The sequence below is a fragment of the Podarcis bocagei genome, assembly GCF_964188305.1.
Source record: "Podarcis bocagei genome assembly, chromosome: 13".
Lineage (NCBI taxonomy): Eukaryota > Metazoa > Chordata > Lepidosauria > Squamata > Lacertidae > Podarcis > Podarcis bocagei.
The window spans coordinates 47,938,579-47,952,678 of record NC_138138.1 but is presented as its reverse complement, the minus strand read 5'-3'; the positions used below and the strand labels follow the sequence as shown (position 1 = coordinate 47,952,678).

Sequence of the window (14,100 nt, the reverse complement as noted above, 5' to 3'; positions counted from 1 at the left end):
GACTCATTGTTTCCCACCAAATGTGATTTTATTTGGCTCCCAGTACGTTTCTGAGCACAATTCAAAGCGCTGGTGCTGACCTTTAAAGCCCTAAATGGCCTTGACCCAGTATACCTGAAGGAGCATCTCCACCCCCATCGTTCTGCCCGGACACTGAGGTCCAGCTCTGAGGGCCTTCTGGCGGTTCCCTCACTGCGAGAAGCAAAATTACAAGGAACTAGGCAGAGGGCCTTCTCAACAGTGGTGTCCTCCCTGTTGAAACCCTCCCATCAGATGTCAAGGAGATAAAGAATTACACAACTTTTAGAAGACATCTGATGGCAGTCGTGTATTGGAAAGTTTATAAGGACTGATGTTTTTAAGAAGAAGAAGAAGAATGCTCATTACTATCAACCCTCTTCGATTTTGTAAAAGAATATTCCCATTCCCTGGACTGCTCTTGAATTGAACCTTTTATTGTTCTGACCAACATCTAACCATGCATTATGGATTTATAATGGAAAGTTCTGTGAGAAGTTGTCCGTGGATAGAAACTGACAAAGGACTTCAATATAAGGGTAACCCTTTTATTAGCGCGTTTGCAAAAGCGGACCCCTCGTACCCGTGGATACGAAGAGCCCCGATCTGGTTTCAGCACCGTAGTTTTATCCCTTACTGCCGCCCCTCTTTTGGAGGCTTGGCTTACAATCTACCTATCAGAGTTTAACACATTTCTAATACATTGTTCAATCTACTCTATTCATATTTACTCCCTTCTCAGTGTGGGCATCACCCTTTGGCTCGCCCTTTCTGGCGTACGCGACTGTGTTATCTTGTATACATGTCTAGCTCTCAAGGCTGAGTTTGAGGCACGTCCTTTCTGTATGCTTTCATTGTTTCCCAATCTCACAATCCCCCCTCTCTTTTGTACCTTGCCTCAAACTCACATAATAACTCCCATATTCGTTCCTCCACATACAAAACAATTTTTCACAGTTAGCTCTTTGGCGATAGTCTCAGCTAGACTCAAAAACATGTTATGAGCTCTTGGGGGAAGAGGTAATTTATTTAATTGTTGTATTTCTTCTTCAAAGCTCTCAAATACTGAGATTGGCTGTTTGCTGACCTTAGTAGTATGTACTTTTATGATTAGGTGCCCATAAGGATCCTTCCCATTTCCATCTATCCCCAAACCAAGGTGAATATATTTAGGTCTAGTGGACGGGAGTTCCTTAGCCCACAGACATACAGGATTGCATTGTCCTGACCCACAGGCCGTCGAAGCCGCTCCCCTGGTTATATTTATCCCCTTCGGACCCCTATATAGGGGTATCTCTTCCACCCCATTTGTATACCAATGGTTCGTCACCCTTGTGGCCCCTATATTGGAACCGGCAATCTGTTGGAACAGGTACTTATTCTCTTGGAGATAAGCTCTCTCCCAGCTTAATGACCCACAAGTGACTCCAGCTTGGTCGTTAGGCCCCTGTCCCTTTGAAATAGCAATGCATGCATCAAAACAAACATGTATCTTCTCCGTGCCCCTGGTGGAGTTGTGAGCTATATATCCCCGCCTATTTTGTGCTAGGGAAAACATATGTGCCCTTTCACTTGCCTTATTTGCTGTTCCCCCTTTATATCCATATACATATATGCTAGAGGTAATAGGTCCCACCGCTAGGGGCTCATAACATTCCGTTTCATTTTTTTGGGTCTTACATCTAAGATATTGGGTCTGATTGTGGACACAGGGGTCTAATTCTACTACACACTCGGGGGCAACATTATAATACATTAAAGTTCGTGTAATTACTGTCCCAGTTTTAGTAACTCGGATACATTGGCTGCAGCTCTCATCTTGAATTTCGGTGGCCAGGATACTCCCTAGCATAATCAGGAGGCTGAACCCTGCTATCATTGCTTCCGTCTTAATTAGTTTACTGCTTGCACTACCGTGGGAGTCCAGCTCAAACTGCAATTGACCTCTCCCTCAAGGGTGATGGCACAATATTGTATAATTATGTCTTCTATGAAAATTATGTCACACAACTCAGTGCAATGCACACATAACACACAACATTCGCAATGAGCGCAGCAACAGCATTCATAAAAACATTTGCAAGTACAGAATAGACACATCGAGGTCAGCGTTTGGATTCTTTCTGGTTCCTGGTTCCCTGATTGGTAAGCGTCACCTTCAGCGGATTATCGGGGTCAACAGTTACCCTCCAGTCCTGCGGGGCTTTCTTGACCCTGTGATAGTGAGTCCACCCATGCTCTCTGGTAGCTCTGTGAAGTCCACCTGTTAAGAGAAGAGATAACAAAGACGGCAGCGATTGCACAGAACAAATTGATAGATAACATTTGCACATAAGGTATATTAACTCAAAGGGGTCAGCATGGCAAGAAACTTCGCAAGGGGTTAACAGTTCTGTTCCTTGGGTTAAGTTTTGCCAGCCGAGATTTTTCAAAAGTCTTATTTGTGTGCTCTAAGTTTCAGAACTCTAAGCCATGTTGCAAATTTCAGTTCATTTGCCAGTGTCTGTAGAAAGAACAATGCACTCCTTGCTTCTGGCAAAGTTTCAAATTCCTCAAAGTATCAATTCCTATGCCGCAGCTCCTTTCAGAGTAAAATTACACATTAAAAAGAAAAACTTGACAAAGTTCACAGAAAGCATTCACTTGCTTTTTAAGAAAGTCACTTTTCCAGGTTAATACTTTGGGGCAGGGGGGTGGGTAACTCTTGGCCTTCTGGGTTTATGTGGCTGAACTGTAAATCCAGAAAGTGTGAGGTTCAGGGTGGCTGGCTGAATGCAGCAGTGTCCTTCTTGGAATAGGAGCCAAGAGATAACGCTCTGAAGCTACCTCCAAGCGCCTGGCACAAGGGGAAAAAAAAACAAACTGATGTCCTGTTACTTTCATGAATGAATGTTAGAAACAGTTAGTTCACTCGCTTCTAGCTGCAACAGTCTTTTAGCAAGAACAGAGATGAGAAGAAATCATTTTTGAGAATTTCGCCATATTTGTAGGCCTTTCCGCTGCCCGTCTCATGCCTTCTAAAACATTTCTGTGATAAGTCTCTAAGGCCGCCCTTCCCTCTGTAGTATTGTAATCCCAAGGGGGGGGGTCCTTCTGGGGTTTCCCATCTATTGTCCCTTTGTTCCCATCCCTCCTTTTTCATGTAATCTATCTCTTGGGGGGTAAAGACCAGGTTTTCTGTATCTGCTTTGGTCAGGACAGGTACTTTCAAACTATATTGTTGTACCAGTGCGGCTCTAGGGGTGCCCCTGGCAGCTTCCTTTGCTCTCAAATCAGCCCACCTATTTCCTACTTCTTCGGGGCTCGTCCCTCTGGTGTGGGCCGGAACATGAACCACTGCGACCTTTTCTGGTCCAGTGAGGGCATTTAATAGTCTTTCTAGTAATGCCATGTGTTCTATTTGCTTTCCATCCGCCTTAATATATCCCCGGTCCCGCCAAGTCCTACCAAAGGTATGTACCACCCCCCCATGCATAGCGGGAGTCTGTCCATATGGTTACCTCTAAGCCCCTTGCCAACTCGAGAGCCCGTGCCAGGGCCATAATCTCACATTTCTGGGCCGACCAGGTTGCCGGCAAAGCTCCGCTTTCGAGAATTTCCCCATCTTCCTTAACTATAGCATATCCTGACTTTCTCCTTCCCTCTTCAACATAACTAGAACCATCAGTGTACCATCTTTCTCCCCCTACCAATGGCACCTCTGACAAATCTTCCCGGACTTTTGACATTAATTGTATAGTATTCATACAATCATGCTCATCCGGCTCCCACTCTTTTCTTTCCCCGATCAAAAACTCCGCTGGATTTAAATTTCGGTCGGTCCCCAGGGTGATGTTGGGGCTTGTCCATAATATGGTTTCATATTTTACCAAGCGACCATCTGTCATCCAGGTGAAGGCCGCCCCAGTCATTACAGTGGATATCTGGTGGGGGCTGTGAACTATCAGGGCCCCTCCAAAAGTTAACTTTCTGCTTTCAACCACCAGTTCAGCTGCAGCTGCCACTGCCTGGATACAAGTGGGCCAGGCTTGTACCACCGGTTCCAAGGTTTTACTGAGGTAGGCAACCGGCTGATATCGCCCTCCTCTCTTTTGGGCCAAAACCCCCACAGCCGTCTGGGAACTGATCGTCACATATAAGTGGAACGGTTGCTGGAGATTGGGCAATGCCAAAACCGGGGCCCCGATCAGTGTTCTTTTTATCTCCTCCCATTTTAATTTGTCCTCCTGTTTCCACGTTACCTTTTCGTCCCCAACAAGTTTTTGATTCAAGAACTGAACCAATTTTGCGCATTGATCTATCCACAGCCTACAATACCCCAGCAACCCTAACATCCTTCTTACGTCTGTTTTATTCTTAGGGGGTTGCAATTCCAAAATTCCCTTCACTCTCTTTGTGCCCTCCAATGCATAGCTGTATAAAAGAACTGTGCTTGCATGTGACAAATTGCCAAGCCACATGAAAAATTAATTTCTCATGGATCTTTGGCTGCATCTGTTGACCTTTGGTGACTAATGTACCACTTTGGGATTTAGCGCAACATTCCAAGTCCCTGTGCAGTTTTAAAGCTCCAGTTCATATAAAGACAAAAGGTTTGAAGACTGCCTCCTCTTTCTTTTCTGGAAGTAAATATTCGACTCACATAATAAATATTTGTAGTAGATAAATCATCTGCCTTTTTAATCAATAAATTGATTTGCGGATCACTAAACCCTCAATATTTGCACCTCTGAGGAAATAGTAATGAAGCAAGGGATAATTTATAATGTTAAAAACAAAAGCCTCCACTTTTCTAAAACAAAAATAACATATAGAATAATACAGCTTTATTCAATGTAGTGATTAAACAAACTGTGCTATGCAAACCTAGGTGGAAAGAAAGTGCATCCTAACATATCCAAATTATTGGATCCTCCCTCAGTTATAGAACATATATTCTCTGTTGTCTGAGAATGAATAATATTAGAACTAACAAAAACAAATTCTATGTTTCAGCATTCATAGTTGCTTTTATCACCAGGTGGTGATCTCAAACACTTCATTTTGCAAATGAAGTCTATTGAAATCAAATTTCTGTTTTCTTCAACTATGCCTGTTCCAGGCTATGGCAATATTTATATACAGTGGTACCTTGGGTTACATACGCTTCAGGTTACAGACGCTTCAGGTTAAGAACAGACCTCTGGAACGAATTAAGTTCCTAACCCGAGGTGCCACTGTACTAGTTTTAGACAGCCAGCATGATGCAGTGACTCTAGAGGTGGCTATAGACTGCAACTGACCAGACTCAGGTTCAAATCTCACTTGGTGACCTTGAGCAATCCATTCTCTCTTAGGCAGAAATCCTATGCAGAAGAACCCAGCATAAGTTAAGCCTGTGTTAAATAAACTGGCTCCAAATTCCATTCAGCAGTGGAGCTACCACGGGCTGAGCTGTTCTAAGCCAGGCAGAGGAAAAAAGAGTATCTAAAATAGAGTTAGAATTACGTCATCCAGTTTGAGTTACACCACCTGTATTTCTGCCACCTTCATTTATGTCGAGTTTTGAGGTCATGTGACTGAGCTGATCAAGCTCAGGATCCAGCCTTAGTCTCCCCCTCAGGGTTCCAATTATACATTCCATCCGGCCCTATAGGGTATTTTGGCCAAACCACCCTACAGAAATTAATCATAGTCACTTTTGACAAGCCTATTGTATATTGTCTCGGATAGTCCTCATCCCATTGCATCAGTATTTGTCCTAATGGACTATTAGGATCAATAGGACCCTTCCCATTTGAATCCTTCTGTCGTTTACTCTGACCCTTACCCATGGTTTACAATGTCTCCAATTTCACTCACTCACACAATCACACGGAATCGCCTGGCCGCTTCCCTCGCGGGAGAGACGGAACCGCAAGCTAATCCTCCCGTCAGGGCCGAACCCTGATCCACACTCACGCGTCCGTATGGAGCCTCTCTTTCATCCAAGAGACGAGTCTCTCACCCCCGTCCCACAGCACAGTTTACAAAGTTCTCATGTCTACTCACCCAATACAGTCCAGCGTCGCTTCTCGCAACTAGTGAACAGGCAGGCGTCCCCGCTGGGTGCTCGCGGTCCCGGACCGCCAAAAATGAGACCTAGTTCTCTCTCTCTATCCCCCTATATCAAGTCCTGTCTTTTAGCCCTCGTGAACCGTCACGGGTGGACTCCGGCTCGGGTCACTCCGAAAAGACGGAGGGGCGCCGACCCGGATTCCGGGATCCCCCCGAGCAGCCCGTCGAGGGCCCCACGTTGAGCGCCAAAAGTTGTGAGAAGTTGTCCGTGGATAGAAACTGACAAAGGACTTCAATATAAGGGTAACCCTTTTATTAGCGCGTTTGCAAAAGCGGACCCCTCGTACCCGTGGATACGAAGAGCCCCGATCTGGTTTCAGCACCGTAGTTTTATCCCTTACTGCCGCCCCTCTTTTGGAGGCTTGGCTTACAATCTACCTATCAGAGTTTAACACATTTCTAATACATTGTTCAATCTACTCTATTCATATTTACTCCCTTCTCAGTGTGGGCATCACCCTTTGGCTCGCCCTTTCTGGCGTACGCGACTGTGTTATCTTGTATACATGTCTAGCTCTCAAGGCTGAGTTTGAGGCACGTCCTTTCTGTATGCTTTCATTGTTTCCCAATCTCACAGTTCTTTGTTTTGTGGCACTGTAAAAAGTTTTAATTACTGAAAAAAGCATAACAAAAGATGGAAGGCGAAGAAAAGATCAGTCATAAATCTATGCTGCAAGATCCTAGGAATGCTTTATTGGAATCAACTCTCTTTCCAGTAAATGTGCAAAGGACTGCAGCTCTGGATCGCTAACTCTGTTCTGTTCTGAATGTCCCTGTTCCATTCTGTCTCATTTGCATCTGAATGTTTTTGCTCTGCTTCTCCATTGGCCCACATTACTGTGTCACTCACAGCACAGAAATAGATAGCAGAGTCAGTCTGCGCGCTGGCAGCTTTCTCCATGTTGTAAGTCTTGTCTGTCTTCTGCTCAGCTTTGAAGCCAAGAAGAGCCCCATCAGCTCGTGGGTCATAGCTACTCAGGAAAAGCTTGGGAGGTTGGCCTGGATGCTGAATGTACCAAAATAGACCATAAGGAGTCCCTTTGTAGGAACAGTTGAGCGAGATACCCTCTCCTTGGGTGACATGCACGATGCTTTCTGTTTGGTCCACTGACTGTCCAACACTTCCTTCTGCAGAGGAGAAAAGGGCAGAAGAGATTAGGCAAGATGGGTCAACTGCAGAATTGCTCTGTGGCTCTTAGCTCCTGGTGAATTGCATACGACAAGAATGGGAAACCTGAGCCCCACACCCCACAATATATGTCTCTGGGCTCCAACTCCCATCATCCCCAGCCAGGAAGGTCAACAGCCAAGGCTGATGGGAGCTGTAGTCCAGCAATATTTGGAGTTCCACAACTTCCCTATCCAAGAGACACAGCAATATCACATGTTGCATTGAAAGAACGATTTAACTCACTCATAGCTAGAACCCAACCCTCGCTTCCTAAGGGGTCAGACCCACTGTAATGACTTTTAAGTTAAATATTCATAGCATTGCAGAACTAAATGTATTTATTTCTGTTCTTGGTGGCTTTCTTGCATCTGAAAGGCAAATATAAAACCCTAACTCAGGCATTTTATTTCTAAAAGAAGAAGAAGAAGAAGAAAGTTCCTCTCTGGCTTTCTGTCCTACAGCAACTTGGTAGCATGGGGGGAAGTCAAAGTGGCTTTTATCCTAGTGTAGCTTTTCTCAAATTTATGCTCTGCAGATGCTTTGAACTACAGTGCGAATCGGTCCCAGCTGGCATGGAGGGTACCAGTTTGGGAAAGACTGACTCATAAGTAAGACTATTGATTGACTCAGGTTACATAAGCGGCAGAACAAGCTTAGAATAGCTATGAAGTGGGAGAATGGATTGCAACATAGAGGATACATTTTTAAAATACTCATTTTAAGAACACCCTGTCAGCAGAAACTTAGCATAGCAGGGATGCATTTGTTGTTGTTGGTTTCCTTGCCAGGACCTTGAAGTGGTACAGTCCATTCTTTTACATCTGGACTATACCACTTCCTTTTGTGCAAGGTCAAAATCAGCAAGTGAAGTCAAAAGAATATTAAACATGAAAGTTGGGCTTCCTTGAGTTGCAGGAGAATTTATGAAGCAAATGATAAAAGTTCAAGGCAATTTAAGGTTGCAAGAAGAGAATCAACTTTCACTTACTTAAGAATGCCAGGATCAAGACAGGCCCAGTCCAGAGGAGGGTCATTTTTCAGGGATGAAATTGGTTTCACTCCGATTCTAGGCTTGCACTTCACTACCTGAACAGACATGAGGGAATGTTCATGCCTTCCTCTTTGGTTAGTAGTTTATTTTTCAAAGCAATCGAAAGATGAGGGCTGGTAGGCCACAGGATGTGGTTAGGAGCTGGCTACAATGAGTTGTTTTTTTAATGTTAAACTCACTCCGCATCTCCACCCTGTACTTGAAATCCACTTCACAACTTTGAGATCAAGCACTGCATTTAGCTAGAACAGGGTTGGGCTGGCTTATGGCAGCCCCTTGGGTGCTTCCCCCAACCCATGCATACAACCCCAAAGATCTACCAGCTGGAGCCAGGTTCACATTAGCGTAGATGTGGTCCATAGTGATCTCCTGAGTCAACTTGGTGGCATGGGTGTTAGAAGACCCTGTTCCTATCCGTCCAATTAGCATTGTAGGAATGCTCTTCAACTTTCTTCCACTTGTGCAGAGCAAGAAGATTCTGACCAAGCATTTTCTGATGGTAAGAGCATACCTTCCAACCTTTTTCCGATGAAAATAGGGACGTCTCGTTCCATAATGAGAATTTTACAATTTATACCCCACATGTCTTACTGGGTTGTCCCAGCCATTCTAGTGTCAGAGACTGGGCAGAAGAGCAATGGTGGAGACCACCGCCCCAACCTGACTTTTCCAGAGAAGAATACAGTTCAGAATGGCAACAGGGGTTTGAGAGAGGTCACAGCTCAGAGGCAGATGTGGGGGAAAGCTGGGGGGAAATGGGAGAGGAGGACGGGGAAGAGGAAACACCAGGAGGGCAACAGCTGACATACACAATGTTTTTAGAAAGCATTCCAGACTCCCCCTCTCCCAGAACCTGGCGAACCTTGAAAGTAGGAGAGCAAAGAGCTCAGAAGCAAAGGTCCTTCAGCACCACCCATAGAGGAGATGATGATGAATGAGGAAGTGAGAGGGAAAGGGGGTGGAGAGTTACACGGGACAATGCCATTATTCCAAGAGGATGCATTCCAAGCCTCTCTCTGTAAATATTGAATAAAAAGCAGATGGTAAGGTCTTTTCCTTTCCTTATCCCTTCCTGGCAACCTGCCATGGTGGTTGTTTCCTCTGCTGCCTGACATCTGGATGGCTTTCAACATATATAAAAACATAAGAAAACATTAAACATTTAAAAAAAAGAACCTTCCCTATACGGGATTGCCTTCAGATGGCTTGGGGGTCAGATAGCTGCACACCCTCCAACATTTCTCCAATGAAAATAGGGACATCCTAAGGAAAAGTGGGACATTCTGGGATCAAATCAGAAACTGGGATGGCTTCTCTAAATCAGGGACGTCCCTGGAAAATAGGGACACTTGGAGGTTCTGAAAGAGCTGCTTGACAATAGAAAAGACTACCACAGAAGGTGGTGGACTCTCCTTCCTTGGAGGCTTTTAAACAGAGCTTGGATCGGTCAGGGATTTTTTTAGTTGTGATTCCTGCATTGCAGGGGGTTGGACTAGATGACCCTTGGGGTCCCTTCGAACGCTACTGTTATGTACTAAGCTTGGATCCTAGAACAATAGGCAGGTAGGAGCCGAGAATGCAGCAACTGATTGGCCTGCAGGAGAAGACCAATCATGCTCCGGGAGGGAAGCAGAATCAGCCAGTCAGACGGGACTCATTGTGTAAATAATGTATATAAAAGCCTGAGGTTTGGGGGGGAATTCAGTCACTGTTTTACAAGCTGCAATAAAGAGCATGAAATCACTGCAGGACTCCGAGTATATTTCGGCTACAGTTTATGATTTAATGGCCTCTTACACTTTAACATTTAAATTTAACATTTAATTGCCATTTTTTGATATAGCATTATGAAAAGACTTGTGAATGGATGAAAATGAGTACAGTGGTACCTTGGGTTACAAACACATTGGGTTACAAATGCTTCAGGTTACAAACTCCGCTACCCATTCAGGGTGAGAACGTTGCCACAGGATGAGAACAGAAATCATGTGGTGGCAGCACAGAGGCAGCGGGAAGCCCCATTAGCAAAAGCACGCCTCAGGTTAAGAGCAGTTTTGGGTTAAGAATGGACCTCCGGAACGAATTAAGTTCGTAACCTGAGGTACCACTGTACACAAAACATGAATGACTCAGGGCAATGACTGCAAATAAACAAATGAAGATGTAGGGGGTCTGTTTCTGGCAAAGGGAAGAAACTCTGCAGGAATCAGCTGTCTGTGCTATGAGAGTGTGCAGTTCCAGATTTATGTATAAGCTAAACAAGCTATATCTTAGGGTCCCACCCTCTTGGGGGCCCCAAAAAAATTCACTATTAATATACTTCTTCTTAATTGTATTTCAGTTCAACAATTACTTTGATAAAATACATATTTTGTTATGTTCAAGTGGCTTAAGATACCTATTAGGTCCATAAATTACCATATAGTATATATTCAGCGCAAAATACAGCCACAATTTGTTGTTGACAAAGGACAGCTGGACATATAAAGGGCCACATTGCCTTCAGTAGCTTAGGGCTTCATCAAACCTAAATCTGGCCCTCAGAGTGTGGAGATCTTTAGCAAATGAATTGATGGCGCCACTTTGTGGTGCATGATGCTCACTGCATGCAGAGGCTTCTCCGAGAACAGACAGAACGCCAACCCAAAAGGAAGACCAAATGTTGGATGTCCCCTCTCCACCAGAAAAAAAGCCTTTGATCTGCCAATATCAGGGCTGCTTATGTCATTCGTACAGTTTTAAAAAAATTGAGTGGCATGCCTTTTCTTCTAAAACTTCCTCATATGGGTGTTTCTTTAGCCATTTGGATCATTTAAATTGCCTTTTCTCAAACCTTTCCCAGCTCCACAGTGTCCCTTTTGACCAAAACTGTCATTCTTTCCCCACTACGTTGAAATGCCCCAAACTTTGTACCCTTTCATTAGTGAAATCAGAAATAACTATCAGCTTTAAAGGGAGAATTTTGTCAATATATGAGTATGACAATGCTGAATCAATGCTGAATCAGTTAGTAAAAGTCTTGTTATATATGTTGGCTGCAGTCAGACTGACCATGGCCCCAGGGGCAGAGAAATAAGTCAGACTTTTACCTTAACACCTGGTAAAAAGAACCCTGACTTATTTGATATGTATCTCATGAGGCACTGCTAAGTCAATAAAATGTGCTACTATGCATATTTTAAAACAAACTCATGTTTTGCAGGCTCCCACCAAATGTGATTTTATTTAGTACTGATTAGATGTGAATGTTCTTTACGATTAACCCTCTTCACTTCTAGAAAAGAATATTCCCATTCTTTGGGCTGATCTTGGATTGAACCTTTTTATGTTCTGAGGTAAAATCTAACCATGCATTGTGGATCTATAATGGTAAGTCACCACTCGGTTCTTTGTTTTTCTGCAACGTAAAATGTTTTGACTACTCAAGAAAAGCACAAAAAATTGTGGGGGTGGTAAAAATCAATAATAGGTCTATTCTTCAAGATTCTATGCATGGCTAGTTGGAATCAACTTACTTTCAGGGGAATGTGCAAAGGATTGCAGCTCTGGATTCTGACTATATTCTGAATGTCCCTGTTCCATTCTTTCTCATTTGCACTTGCATGTTTTTGCTCTGCTTCTCCATTGGCCCACATCACTGTGTCTCTCACGGCACAGAAATAGACAGCAGAATCGTTCAGCTGGCTGTCAGGTTTCTCCATGTTGAAGGTCCCTTCGTCTTTCTTGTCTTTCTTCTGCTCAGCTTTGAAACCAAGAAGAGACCCATCTGTTCGTGGGTCATAGCTACTCAGGAAAAGCTTGAGAGGTTGGCCTGGATGCTGAATGTACCAGAACAGATAGTAGACATTCCCTTGGTAGGAACAGTTGAGAAAGATCCTTTCTCCTTGGGCAACATACACAGTGCCTTCTGTTTGGTCCACTGACTGTCCAACACTCCCTTCTGCAGAGAAGAAAAGGGCAGGAGAGATTAGGTGAGATGGGTAGATGGATGTGCGGGTGAGCTGATGGTCAAGAGCAGTCCAGCAACCTCTGAAGTGGCCCCCATGAATGAGACACAGCAATAGCACATATTTTTGTCCTTAACCAACTTTGGAGCATGGGAAAACCTCAAAGCAACTTTAAACATCTGGTGTCCTCCAGATGTTTTGAACAACAATGTACATCAGTCTCAGCTGCATGGAGGGTATCAATTTGGGGAAGGTTGATCTGTGGAGTTAGAATATCGATTGACTCTTGCTGTTGGTTACAGACACAGCAGAAAAAGATTAGAACAGCAACGAGGCAGTAGAACTGATGACAACTGAGGCGACGTATTTCTGAATGCTCCCCTTAGAAACACCCCGTCAGTGGAATAATAGCATCACAGGGATGCATTTTGATGTTGTTTCCCTTGCCAGGACCCTGAAGTGCTACAGTCCATTTTTTTACCTCTGGATTATAGCATTTCGTGGTTTGCAAGTTCAGAGTCAGCAAGTGAAGCCATAAATGTAAAAGTCTTATGTTGTAGGAGAATCTAGGACGTAAAAAAAGGTGTCAAGACAATTTTTTGGCTGTGGGTAATGAATTGACCTTCACTTACTTAAGATTGCCAGGATCAAGACAGGCCAGGTCCACAGGAGAGTCATTTTTCAGGAACGAAGAAGGGAAGAATCACAGAGGAATTTCCATTCAATCCACTTCTAGGCTTGAACCGCACAATATGAGCAGACTTGATGAAATGAAATTCATTCCTTCCTCTTTGGCAAGTATTTATTTTTCAAAGGAACCTAAACTTGAGGGCTGGTAGACCACAGGATGTGGTTAGAAGCTGACTACAACTAGAGTATTTTTCTCTCTCTCTTAAAGTTGAACTTGCTCAGTATCTCCATCTCATGGCTGAAATCCAGATCACAATTTCAAGATAAACAAATTATCTAGAACAGGGTCTTGCAAGCTTATAAGAGCCACTTGTGTGCTTCCCCACCTTTAACCCAAAGATCTAACAGCTGAAACCAGGTTCACAATAGTGACTTGGGTTGGAAAACCTTCTCTTAGAACTATGGAGAAGGCTGCCTTTGAGCAAACGTTCAGCCCAGGAATTTGCTTTTGATACCAGAGCTGAGCTCACAGTCCTTTCCCACAATAATCCTCCTCTTGTCTCCCACCCCAAAAAAACTTGTTTGATCTCAGCTGTGTGAAGAAGGAGGAGGAGGATCAACTGTAAATCATGAAGGTAGCAATCCTAGGCACAAGAAGCTGTAGGAAAGCAAGCTGCTGTAAATTAAGACAGCATAAAGTTACTGTATTTTTTGCTCTATAAGACTCACTTTTTCCCTCCTAAAAAGTAAGGGGAAATGTGTGTGCATCTTATGGAGTGAATGTAGGCTGCGCAGCTATCCCAGAAGCCAGAACAGCAAGAGGGATTGCTGCTTTCACTGCACAGCAATCCCTCTTGCTGTTCTGGCTTCTGAGATTCAGAATATTTTTTTTTCTTGTTTTTGTCCTCCAAAAACTAGGTGCATCTTGCGGTCTGGCGCATCTTATAGAGCAAAAAATATGGTACACCAGCATCTTATAGAGCAAAAAATATGGTACACCAGATCTGCTGCCCTGCTTAACACCACAGAGGGGAAAATAGCCTTTGAAATTACTGTATGTTGCCAGGTCATGTGACCAACCAGAATAGGCTCCAGGGATCCATCCGAAGTTCTTCCACTGCACAACTAGACTGGCCCTTTTGGGGGGCTTACATCTGCCAGCTGAGGTGGGACGAGCAAATTACACC

General features: G+C 44.0%; 1 gene segment (V, D, J or C); it reads right to left on the bottom strand.

Moving 5' to 3' along the window:
• LOC308572124 (T cell receptor alpha chain MC.7.G5-like) overlaps positions 1–13,057 on the bottom strand; it is a 123,966-nt gene extending 110,909 nt beyond the window's left edge. The window contains exons 1-2 of the C gene segment in view: positions 12,916–13,057; positions 11,970–12,276 (exon numbers count right to left, since the gene is read on the bottom strand).
• Positions 13,058–14,100: the final 1,043 nt, after the last annotated feature.